Genomic DNA, 13,880 nt, shown 5'->3' on the forward strand with positions numbered 1-13,880 from the left:
TGTCCACAGCAAGTGAAGCTATGTAGTTTGTGTTCTACCTCATCTATCTGCCTTTCTTTTGCATTTATTCAGATCCCTATAGTGCACATGAAAGCAGATGAACTACCTTCCATGAGGTGAGAGGTTGCGCACAGGTTTAGGTAACAGTCTATTTAATATGAGCTGCTCTGCAGTGAGCACTTACATACAGGTTTATTCCTTAGCACAGTAATTTGCATGCTTACATTTCCTATGAAAAAGAAGTAAGTTATACAATCACTGCAGAACAGGAAGGCCTGTCTACTGGAACTGGTTTGTAGGAATGTTCTTGTGAAGCCTCCAGCATTGGGCTCTTGTACTGATTTACTGATTCACTGCATGCTCAGAACTACAGGACCTACCTCAGAGGTGAGCAACCAAGATGCAGGTGTTGGGAACTGGAAAAACTAAAAAACTCTGAACTCCTGAAATGAGACTTATAAGGTAGAAAAACTAATTTACTTAAAATAGACAAAATAATACTGTATTACTAAAGGCAGAATAAAAATGCAAGTATCTCAAATCAGAACAGTGTCCCTGTTAAGAAGGTATTTTTCTTCAGGTTTGCCTTCTGTCCAGGAGTGTCTATGTAAGTTGCCATAACTGTCACACAGCCCCAGGTTGCTCCTTTGGAAGCCTCTTCCTTTGTCACGCCTGATGCCTTCTGCAGAGCGGGCCACCTGGATGCTGCAGGTCCTTTTGGGAGGCTGCCAGCTGCCCTCCACAGATGCTTCCCGTGACAGGACTCGCTGTAAAGCAGTATTATCTCTTCCACCCACAGACAGCATGGATCAGCTGCTGCAAGTAAAATACACAGTCTTTCTGCCTGCAGACAACCCACCAGAGAAGATCCAGGCATTATGTGAAAACAGTCATTACAGCAATGCTGAAAAACTCAGAAATGAATGCCAATGCTGTCAGTACAGAAGCAGTTCTGCCTGGGTTACTACCTAGGTCACTGGGAGGACTCTGGGGACCTTGGTACTATTGTACACAAAAGGAGTAACACTTTATATACATCTCACTTCACATTTGTGTAAGAGAATGGGGTTTCAGCATTAATGCGGTATGAAATTTATACTCTATTTTTTATCTTACCAAAGCCTGTTTTTCTGAGTATATCTCTCCCTATAGAACTTATTGCTAACAGATAACCTAGAGGAAGACCAAAATATTGCTATATTTTCTTACAGTACAATGTATTTCCTTATTGTCATTATTCAGAAGTCCTTTCAAGTTTTTTTTTGCCCAGTATAATTGCCCAGTAAATAATCTAATATTCATTTTCCGTAGTCCACATGGTGGAGCTAGTTCCTCAACATTCACAATTTCTGATACCACTTGCTAATAACAAGCAAACTGAGTTACAGCACAGCCTAGGCTTTCTCTGCTCCCATTAATTACTCCCAGGAGTAATTAAACAATCACTGAAATGAAAGTATTGAACAACAGAGGTGTGGCTTATTCCATGCTAGTCCTATAGAAATTGCTGATCATCTGAGCATAGATACGAGACACCCATGGTATCAGATATTTTGAACTTTATTTCCTGCATAAGCCAGTCTTCATTTCCATCACTCCTGCCTTAGCACTTTCTCAGGGCAATATCCAAGTAGCTGGTCTTGGTCAAAGCCCTGTGTATGACACTGGAGATCTCCAAAGCCAACACAGAAGTAATTGTCTTCTCACCTAACCTCTTACTGACCACACATATAGCAGCACATGGATCTGCCCATCCAGGCACACAAGTACATGTATGTTCACATCAGAACAAGGAGACATCTTGGGCTACATGCTGCTTTTAGTTCACTCTGTGATTTGATTGATTTGAATACAAAACACCAAAGACCAAACCCTTTACTGAAAAATGATTGTGGCTGAGTTTCCTTTACACCCATTGATTTCAACTACTTTCAGAGTACTAACAACTATAATGAATTCTCTCATCTAAATTCACTGTATACCAAAGGGAAGCCAACTACACCAGCAAGTTTGTATTAGCCAGGTTGTTGGCTGGGCTAGGCAAAGTATCACCAATAGAGCAGAAGAGAGTGATGCTTCCATTCTAATCAGCTTTGAGGAGGCTACACCTAGAGTGCTGTGTTCAGGCCTGGCTACTGCAGTACAAGAAAGACCTGGATGTTCCTAGAAGGAGTCCGCAAAGGGTTTTCAAGATGATGAAGGGCTTGGTGTTCCTCTTCTGTGCATTCAGCCTGGAGAAGAGAAGAGTCAGGGGGATCTCATCAACATCCACAAATATCTGAAGGGAGAGTGCACAGAGGACAGAGCCAGGCTTGTTCATTGGTGCCCAGAGCCAGAACAAAAGCACAAACTGGAGCACAGGGGCTCCCTCTGAACACCAGTCAGCACTGCTGTGTTGTACAGTGCCGGAGTACTGGCACAGGCTGTTCAGAGGCTGTGGGGTCTCCTCTTTGAAGATGGTGTCCCTACCGAGCAGGGGTTGGGTCAAATGGCCCAGAAGTCTCTGTCAACCTCAGCCATTTTATGAGTCTGTGACTTTGTGATTCTGATGCTTGAGCCAAAAGAACAAAAAAGCAATTTCATCACAGTCCCATATTGCTTCTGTGCCCTATTGGTGACTGTAACGTTGGCTGCCTTTAACCATGGTGTTCATTTAGGGATTTTATTTCAGAATTATAATCTTTTGGTGTAATGGCACATAATAGGGACTAGCATTGCATGAATGGAACAGGAAGTTTTCACGCTAAATACTTATTGGTATTCCTTGAACTGTTTCAAGAAGAAAATACATTGCTTGAGTCTAAAAGAAATCTGATCAACCTCAGATAAATATGAATCTCCACCTTCCTATATTTTAAAACCATTTTTCCTTGTCCTATCTCTATCTACCCGTGAGAAAAGTTGAGTTCCCTCCTGAATGTAGTTCAGATGAGAAACAAAAGATATTTGGTGAAGGTGGTGAACCTCTGCCATGCTAGACAGTGTTGTACACAAGTACAAGTGTTGCACACAAGTACCTGGCAGCCTTCTCATGCCAGTCCACAGCTGAGCCACAGTGCTCCTTGCTCAGCAGAGGTGCAGGCAGGGCTTTACACCACTTTTTCTGTTCCTACAGCAGCAAGGTGGCCTCATACACACCTCTGTTCCCTGGCTGTGGAAGAGGTGACAGAAGGAACAGAATTCAGCTAATTAAAAGTCTGCCAATGGAGGTGAAAAGGTATTTGTGAGGAGAGGGAATGGAGATACAGGTAGTAGAGTAAGGTGGAGAAATTTGGAAAGGCTAAAGAGAAACAATGCTGCGTGAGAGAGGCTGTCCCAGCCTCACTTTACTCCCCTCACAGACATCACACATCACCTATACTTTGCCTTCAACACTGCTTGTACTGTTTTGAATATCAGTGGCTACAGATATCTCTGTCACTTCATCCTCCTGCCTCTTTGAGTCATCCTGAGACAAGATCCTGGTTCTCATCCACAGCTCCTTTTGTTGACCTTCAATAGGAAATGAGTGACACTACTCGAAGGATTCTCCACCCAGAGCTTCAAAAAGTATAGCAGCTATTTACCTACATGACAGAGAGGACAGCTGGATGAAATTCTGAAAAGAGGTAGCTGGGAGCAATACCATAGAATATCCTGAGTTGGAAGAGACCCATAAGGATCATGGAGTCCAGCTCTGGGCTTTGCACAGCGGTGCCCAAACTTTAAGCTCTATGTCTGAGAGCATTGTCCAAATGCTCCTTGAACTGTGACCTTGGAGCTGTGATCTGGAGAGCCCGGCCAAGGAGATCCAGGGCCTGACTGCCCTCTCAGTGAAGAACCTCCAACTGATACGCATCACATCAGTTTCTGACCTGAGTAATTATGAGAAACGAACAGGACACATTGCCCTGTATATTACTGAGAGACTGACTGTATCTTTCAACCTACATATCCCTTTTCTCTCTACACTTGATGTCGCAATCATCTTTCATGGTTATGATAATTTCTCTGTTGAATTTAAAACAAAGATATTTCCATTAAAATTGACATATTTCAGAGATATATCAATTTCATGATTTTTCCTTAACACTGCAGATTTCCAGCCATTGAGCTCTAATTTAACATCTCCACAGTGTTGTGCATTGCCTGTATAATAAATACTCTTTTTGGAGAAAGAGTATAATCAAGGAATAATTTTTCTTGTCAGACATCATAGAGCAGTGGATGGTATCAATGTCTGCAACATACCTTAATTTATAGCTAAACAAATGCAACTGACCCATGAATAAACAGATGAAACTTGATTTGTTGCCCAACAGTGTGTAAGACCTATAATTGAAACAATGATTTCATTGTCTCTGTCAGGAAAGGTAGAGGTGCCAGTTAGAAGCAATTCTTTCCACGTCAAATGCCTTAGAGCACTTTGCTAGAATTACCACTGAAAAAATCTGAAAAAGGCACGGAATGAGTGAAATCCAAATAAAGCTGAGTATGTCTTCTACCTTTAAGGTAGCAATCAAATTAGGATTTACATTAAAGAGGAAATGTACAATATTAATTAAAAGTTAAAGCAAGTGTTTCTTACACTGACGTCCATCATCAGGCCATTTCAATGCCATTGTAAGAAACCTTGTAGAATATTTAGAACATTCCAAACCAGAGTTCCTCTATCTGCTTCACGTGGCCTTAATAAACAAAAATCATATTTGCTATGGATGCAGCTGTTATCCTCCTCATCTTGGAGTTGATGGGGAGTGGAGGAATAAGCAATGAATCTTCCCTGTCAGTTCTTTATAAGAGGAACTTCTTGCTGACTCTCCATTTGTGACTTTTTACTCAAGGATATGACCTGAGTTGTGCTGAGTTTTGTTTTCTGCTGTTTTGTATTTCAATCAGTGTGAATTCTCAGTGGTTAATATTGAGTAGAAAATGTATTTTTTTTAATTAATAAAAGCAAGCATTACTAGTCATTTTCAGAAACCTGGCAAAATCTGCTGCTTGTGCTAATTTGTTGAGCCCCCTGTTGCCCATGTGGAAGCATGGTGTTCACTGGTCACAGATGCTGACTGAAGGGCTAGTCATTCTTCAATATTTCTGCTATTCTTTTGCTCTGCAATTGTCTAAATGCAGAAAAAAAGCAGCACTACAATCAGGTTCTTTACTGTTTTGTTTTTTCCTGTTGTATTGAAACATTATTAGGCAGGCATTAATATCCCATCATTCAGAAAAGATTTGCATGGAACAGTCTCAAAGGCTGTTGTAGGCTGTCTAGATCATTCTACTTGCAGAGCTCTACAACCATCAGTTTAATAGTGGATTCATTTATTAAAATAAATCTTCACATTATAGGACTGTGAAGTCTAGTTCTCAATTTATTTTTTCATGTGAGTAACCTCTTCACTTGGCAAGATTTTCTTGAATAAAGAAAAACTTGTTAAAACTTGTTGCACAGATACACATCATGAATGAATTTACACATATTTTCATGCCAGCAAGCGAACAGAATACTCTATGTGGCAGAAAAGGGGTAGATTAATTCAATTGATGTGTCCACAGAGATAAAAATCACAACTGGTGAATAAGCATTGTAGCAAAGGATGGTTATAATCAGCTAGAAGAGAAGCTGTGGAACATCTCCTTTCCTCAGCTTCTGATTCACCAACCGGTCTGTCTGCTGCATATAAAATCTCACACGTCAGTGGTTGGAACTGGTGGCAGAAATCAACAAGAACATCCATATCATCTTAAATTAGTACATAGAGTTTTGCCAGCAGCTCAGATAGATGGGACAACAAGGTAATACTACCTGCAGAAAGATTTCCTATCTACTGCTTGTCACGTGGAATCACTACACAATCCATCTGTTCTGAACATTAATGTTTGCTCATATTTATTTTTTGATTCTACGTTTTTTTCTCATCAGTGTATGGACATTTGGAGAAAACAAAAATAACTTTATTGTGTACAGTTACTGCACGTGGAACATGCCCTTGATGGTACCTGATGAAGGATATTTGTATGGCTTTTGCCATAACAGAAGCTAAATCCAGTTCAATAAACATTTATTAAACTGGCCATAGCCCAGAAATCCCTCTCATTTGTTTTCCAAAATAATCTATGGTTCAGTTTTATGTATCCAGCTTCAGGTCTTTCTGAGGCAATGGTTCCTCCTTCTGCTCTGTGCAAATGTACCAACGAGACCAACGTTTTATCTTGTTGGCCATCTCTGCTCAGCTTGTCCCCATGTTTTCTCTAACAGCAGGCTCTGTTCTAGACTTTGGTCTCATTATCTTTTTAAATTTTGGAGGGCTTTTGGAGGTTTCTTTTCACCAGTCTTTTTCATGATCATATTTTCTTGCTTTTCTATGTCTGATCTAAAAAAATCACACTTCCCTTTGCTTATAAGAGTTAGTATGGGTTGCAAACTGAGAAGGGAGAAAAAAAAAATGCACTTGTTGGGTTTTGTGTAGAAGCAGGCTGACTAGATCTGCCAGATTTGCTGGAGTCCTTCTGGGCAGCAGTCTGACTGACCCGTCCATGAGTGCCAGGTATACTTTTGCAAGTGATTTCTGCAGAAATACCTGTTTCTTGTTTATCTTGACTTAGCATCTCCTCTATTCTCTTAATATTAGCTACTATGCAGAGCTTCACACGGTTCTCTGCCCACACATTAATACACTTCTTGGGCATGCTTTTGTTGTTCAACATAAATGAAGCATACTTGTTGGCTCTGACAATTACACATGGGCAATGGTTGTGTGTGCGCACGCGTACGAAAGCAAATATTTTCCAGGGCTTTGAAAGGAGTTGAAAGGTAGTAGACAAAACAATGCAGTTGACAGAAACGGCTGGATGGCATTCAGAAAGTATCCAAATGAGCTCACAATTATGTGTTGTAGATGCACTGCATTGCAAAGTGAGTAGATGGGAACATATGCTTAAATACAGCAAGTGTTTTATCCAGTGTTCCAGCCAAGAGTGCCAACACATTTTGAACATTAACCTAGATGTGTTTACTTGGTGGGTTTTTTTTATCTCATCCACATTTAAAAACCTTTATCTGAGATGGTGACAAAGTTACTGATACTAGCAAACTTTGCATTTTTTTTTTCTGTTCTTGTATAGATTTTTAGTTGTGTGGACAAAAATAATGTAAGTGGTAGAATGGAGAAAGCCGTAACAGTTACGTGATGTTGCAGATCAGCAGCAATAAAAATAGAATAAATCCTGGCAGAAATATATTCTGTAGAGCTATCTACTCGTAGTTTGCCAGTATCAGATTCTGCTCTTTGAGAATAGAAACTGGAGAAAAACAGGGAGACTGTGACATATTAGCAACCTGATTTCACTCAGTATGCTGTTCTTTTTATTTGGGCAGACAAAGATCTGGCTGTTGACAGGTTTCCATTCATGCCTGCCATGTTTTCCATAGCCTGGCATGAATTTCAGTGAAGTAGAAGGCATATGACAAACTGGCTTCTTGGCTGTGACATGGCACAGCAACTATGGCATGCTCAATGAAAGGCACAATGGGAATGTCTCTCACACACTGCCAGGCATACAATGAGCAATCTGCTGCAAAACATAAGGTGCTTTTTGCTGCTTCACTTTTGTTGCATTATTTTCCACAAATTCCTAATTAAAATGAAAGATATGCTACAGTAATTTGTAGTAGACAGAGAACAATCATTCAGGAACTCTTCTGTAATATGGTGCAATCTTTCTGCATCAAGGCACTGATGTGAAACAATGAGAGCAATCCTATCTTACTCTGCTCTTTGGCTGAACAAACCCAGAATGCTCAGCTTCTCTTTGCAGGCCACTAACCATATTAACAGCCCTCCACTGAACTCAAAACACTTTGCCAACATCCTTCTTCCTTCAGCAACTTCCTCCTTTAGGAGGAAGTTTTACACACAGAGGATGATGACACACTGGAACAGGTTGCCCAGGGAGGCTCTGGATGTCCCATCCCTGGAGATATCCAAGGCCAGGCTGGATGTGGCTCTGGACAGCTTGGTCTGGTGGTTGGCGACTCTGCCCATGGCAGGAGAATTGAAACTAGATGATCATTATGGTCCTTTTCAACCCAGCCATTCTATTATTCTATGATTCTATGATCCTATGATTCTTGTGCTTGTGGGCTGAAAACTAGATTCCAGATGGAGTTGCATAGGTTTTGAGGAGAGGAAAATTATCCTTCCTCTTCCTGATGGTACTCTTTTCTAACACAGCTCAGTGTATACCATGACCAGGGTACACCACAGCCTCATGGACTCTTTGCTGGCCAGCAGGATCTCCGCGTCTCTTTGTGCACAACTGTCTGCTAGCCAGCATGTCCTGGTCTTGGGGCTGTTCCTGCCTATGGGCAGGACCTTGCTCTGCTCAGACCAACTCCCCAGCCTGTCTCAGTGTCCCTGGAGAGCAGCCCTGGATTTCATCCATGGATATGCTGAAGGTGTTTTCTGTGCCACAGTATAGGTCATTATAGTTTTGCCATTAAGTAAAACAAAAGAAATTTCATTCAAGGACACTACTGGGCACTCTACTGTAACAACTGTTGCTCACTGTACTTGATTAAATAGCAATCTTAATTTCACTTAAATTATCATGATCTCTATCTTTATACAAAATTTTAAGGATGGAGAGACTCTGCATACTAGAGGATTGTCCCAGTGCATTATTGCTTTTACTGGACATATTTATTGACCTTGCCACTGGCTCTTCTCACTTCTCCACTCGCAAACACTGTGTGCCATCTTTCTTTTCTCCTCTCCATATTATGGACTCCTGGCAACCAGGCTATCTTCTGCCATATAAATAATTCTTGTGCCACAAATCATCTTCCATCTCTGTCTTCACTGCTGCCCTTCCTATTCAGTCTCCTTTCTGCTTTCCTTGGGAATTCATATTGGTCTCCATTATCCATTTCCCAAACTCAGCTCCCATTCCCCTTCCTTCCCAGGCTATTCTTTCAGCCACACATTAAATGCTTCATATCTGTCTCCTTTTTATTTCTCCTGATTTTTCCTGCTCAGCCAATAAATCACCGAGTGATTTACCTGTAAATATGCCTAGCTGAGAAGATGAATAGGGAAAGCATTCAGTTTATAGCTGAGCAGCATTAGCTGGTGTGACAAGCTGGCTGTTTATTTGATCTGCAGAAAACTGCAGAGGTATTTTATGCTATGGTGCTGTCCATTCTTTAGTTATCACATTACTTCCAAGCAGACAGAGAGAGAAATGTCATGAAGATGATGTCAGAATGCTTAGCCAATTCGGTTATGTAGTGCTTATCTCAAAACAGTTCTCAGGTTGTCTTTATAGACTAGTTTGTATACACAAAAATGTTTGTACTAAAATGTCTCCCTACTGTAAGCTTGTTTCCCTCGTATTTTTACTCTGCTGTACGCGCATTTTTCAGATTTACTGAACAGTATGGCTACTGTAAAATACCTGTAGCACTGTAGCTTAACAGCAGTTGAGCAAAAGGGCTTTTATCACCTTCAAATGTATGAATCTGAGACAAAGATGACATTTTCTGACTATATCCTTTTAAAAAGGCTCATTTACTCTCTTAAAAGATAACACCATTGCCATCAGCAGTGTTTTCAATTGTTTTTGAAGATAAAATACGAAAACCACTCTATACACATTTTGCCTTAAACACACAACTGTGCTGAGCCATAATCATGACATGACAGATTGGAAAATATTTTCCACTTAACACTTCTTAATACCAGTTTTCTGGTGTGATCACTTTATTTTCAAGTTTTCTGGGTAGGCTACATTCAATAAAGGTAGAGGAAATATAGTATTTGTGTGTCTTTCTTTCTTTTAGTACCTGTATCTTTTGCCAGTATTCTTGAGGAACAGCTGATACCAGTTCTTATGAAGTATGAATTGTTTGCTCTCATTTGGTGATCCCCAAACTATACAAAGTACTTTCAGCACTTACACTGTCTTTGCTTAAGCCTGGTATGTATACTTACCATCAAATTTCACTTGTAAAGGCTCTGTATGCAATCTGTGAAACTGCTATTAAAGATGTGCTGTTTTCTCAAACCTTACAATCTCAGAACAGATAATTTGGATAACTTTCCCACAGATCTCTTATCTATACTTTCTGCTCTATTCCATTTTGTAAATACTATACCAAAACTTTATTTGGGAGGTAAAGCAGAACTGAATGGGTGTTTTACCATGCTCGGTCTCATGCAGAAGCACTATTCAGTATTACAAATGTGAATATCATAGAATCATAGAATCACTTGAGTTGGAAGGGACGTTTAAAGGTCGTCCAGTCCAACTCCTCTGCAGTGAACACAGACATCAACAGATAGATAAGGTTTCTCAGAGCCTGGTCCAATCTGACCTTGAATGTCTCCAGGGATGGGATATCCATCACCTCTTTGGGCAAATTGTTCCACTGCTTCAACTGCCCCCATCATAAAAAACCTCCCTTCTTATATCCAATCTAAATCTCTCCTCTTTTAGTTTGAAACCATTTACCCTTGTCTTGTCACAACAGACACTACTAAAGAGTCTGTTCCCTTCTTTCTTGTAACTCCCATTTAGATATGAAAAGGCTGCTACCAGGTCTCCCCAAAGCCAGCTCTTCTCCAGGCTGATCAGCACCAGTTCTCTCAGCCTGTCCTCATAGGAGAGATATTCCATCCCTTGGATCATCTTTGTGGCCCTCTTCTGCATTCCAACAGGTCCATGTCTCTCCTGTACTGACAACTCCACGTCTGGACACAGTACCCCAGGTGAGGCCTCACCAGAGCAGAGTAGAGGAGCAGGATCACCTCCCTTGCCCTGCTGGCCATGATTCTTAGTACATACTAATATTTGGGATTTTCTTTTTTTGGGAAAAAATACTTGAATTGAAAATGCAATATAAATCAGTGTTTATATGAATCAGCCAAATCCTGTGTTGGGTTATAAGAAGAAGCACGTAATGAAAGAGGTCTTATCTTACACCAAATTGCAGTTGATCTGCCTCATAATGGAAGAATGAATTTCTCTAGTGCAACAGTAGATTTTCTTAATCAATCTCTCTATTTCTTTCCTTACTTAGTTCTGAAAACAAGGCATGCAATTCATAAAATTCTTTGGATGAGAGTTGTTTAATAAGCTAGCACAGCAGGGCCTGGTTCTTCCTAGGCTTCATAACAGAAACTTCAAAAATACCAGACATATCCCACTCTTCACTTTTTTTATTACGAAAGAAAGAGACTGGCAATGTTACACATTTTCCCTGACTATATAATTTGACCCTCTGATGTATCTATGTAATGTCATAGCTTCTTGGTTTCTTTCTCATGTCTTCAGTAAACTGTCAGTATGGATAGATTTATACTACTGAGAGATATAGCAATTCTTAGACTGATACTATGAATGTAGTTATCCTATTATTAAAACAGTTCTGTGCATGCCCTGGATACAAATTCAGAATAAGCTTCTAATCATTTCTTCACCTCCCCTAACAAAGCCCCGGTTTTAACCATGATTATAATAAACTAATACAGTCCAAACAACAAATGTATGAGAAGCAAATATAACTGCACAACGTAAATCTCTTGGCCAGCTATGTGCCTCTGCCTCTTTGAACTGGAATTACTCTTGTACTTAATCAAAATGAGAGACCACACACACTAATTATTTTCTATCTTACACAAAACAAAGCAAAGCAAAGCAGAAATGAATAATCAAGAGAGATGGAAACAATATACAGAGGTGATAGTCCGTTAATCAGTCAAGGACCTTGCACTAATTCCTGATCCCCTTAGAAAGTTTAAACAAATTAATTTGGGAGGAATCTCTATGTCAGGATTGCTAGAAATAGCAACCCCCTCCACTCTATCGAAGTGCGTTATGAAACATGAGCAAAGACAACCTATTATCTATTTCTGGAAGTAGTTTTTGTATCTCTGTCCCTAATCACCACCAGTAGCATCAAGGATTTGGTTGATGGATCCTCACAATTGCAGATCTGCTCTCCCACCGTTTTTAGTATACTGACACAGAAGATACTGTTGTTGAGCACTTCTCCATGATATGTAAGCAATGTGGATTCATGCTGTGCTTTCTCTGTTTTGTTTTTAACTCAAATTTCTAGTGATCTGTGCCTTGGATAAATCATCAAGAATCTTGGAATCCTGTATCACACTGTGTCATTAAATTGCTTTGTAATTATGAGCTACTCTTAGTACTCCTGACTGCCTGCCTTTTTCCCACCTGTCTTTCGGGCCTTTAAAGAGGGCCTTATTATGTATTTGTGGGGTATATAGCATGATATGTCTTCTGACTGTTACTGCTAAACATAAAGAGTAAATAGCAACAATAATAATCCTAGGATGTAACAGAGTCTATAAATACGCACATGAATAGAGCATATTTTGGGGGAAAACATTTTTTTTGTGCCATAGAGTGTAATGCAGATCACATAGAGAATATCTTGATACATGTGTTGTTTTTTTTCTCCTGTAACTCCTACCACTTTATAAAGCAGTTATTGCCATGGTGTCTGAAAAGTATTTAATTGAATCTAGTATCTCTGCACTGAAGACTTCAATGTGCATAATGTAATCTGGTGTGTAGCAGACTGGGATATGTAACTGTCTAATACTGAATGTCCTTTTGCTCTATTAGTTTCAGCCTCCATTTTAGACTAAATTTAATTGTCATTTTTGTTTTCAATGCCATCTGTACATTTACTTATAACACTTCTCTTGTCTGTAGTGTGCAGAGAACTTAGACCGTGTCCAGCAATGAGAAAACCCCGCGAAGACTTATAATAGCTTTCTTTCAGCAGAAAAAGAGATTTTCTGCTACTGAGATCAAAATAATTTATTCTACTTGGGGACTTTCTGAAGTGTACAGGAGTGAATATTCAACCTGGAGAGAGCTGCTGGGGCACAGTGTGCACCCTTTTAATCCACAAGTTATTCTGTGAGTGCACAAATCACAAATTCACAGATTGATACCTAAGAGTCTCAAAGTTTTATTCTGCCCTAACAATACGTTATGAGAAAATGGTGACCTAGGAGAGATTCCTGAGAGGGTGAAGGGCACATATTTGTTAAAAAAAAAAAAAAAAAAAAAAAGGAGGTTGGGGAAATATTTATACAGGGCACATGAAACTCATTGATTAGCTTCAATGCCTGAGCCTGTATGCATACAACAGAACTCCATTTCTTTTCTTTCTCTTCTTCCCAAACATCTTCTCATTGTGGTTTCCCTGACTTACTTCTAATTTGGCCTTAAGAAGCATCATAAAGCATATTTTAACAAAAATACACGGACAAACTGGAATATGTGAAGAGAGATAGGTTCCAGGTGATCGAATGCTGGACTGGAAATAGAGGTTCTCTTCATAGAGTTCTCTTCATAGCCCTTGGCTACTTCATAGGGTCTGTGGTTATATTTGCAATGTATCTCCATCTGGAAGACAGGGAAATATATTCTGAGTCACCAGAAGATGCATTGGACCTGGAGATTTCTCTGTGAGTTGAGGTAGTGAGAAGATGGTGAAACAGGAGTAACAAAAGGAGGAAATAGTATGTGCCCTGTAGGGCATAAATACATAGTTCCTGTGTACACTGTTCATGTTCCCACCTTCCTATTACAAAGCTAATGGACTACTTTGGATGCCTCCAAACATTCAGCAATTATCTTGCCTCTGTTTCTTGGTGACACATATCTGTATCTGACTTGGTTCTTCAGCTTCAGTCACTCTTTTCATTTCTTAATGCATACCTGTCTGAGGTATAAGTACAGAAAGATGTAATTTCCACTTAATTACTATTAACATTATTTTATTCAGAATGCCTACTAAAGCTTATACCAGAGTAGTTCCCCTTTCAGTGCAATGTCTTTTCTGCTGCCTCATTAGT

The sequence above is a fragment of the Phasianus colchicus genome, chromosome 3, assembly GCF_987193195.1.
Source record: "Phasianus colchicus chromosome 3, bPhaCol1.hap1.1, whole genome shotgun sequence".
Classification (NCBI taxonomy): Eukaryota; Metazoa; Chordata; class Aves; order Galliformes; family Phasianidae; genus Phasianus; species Phasianus colchicus.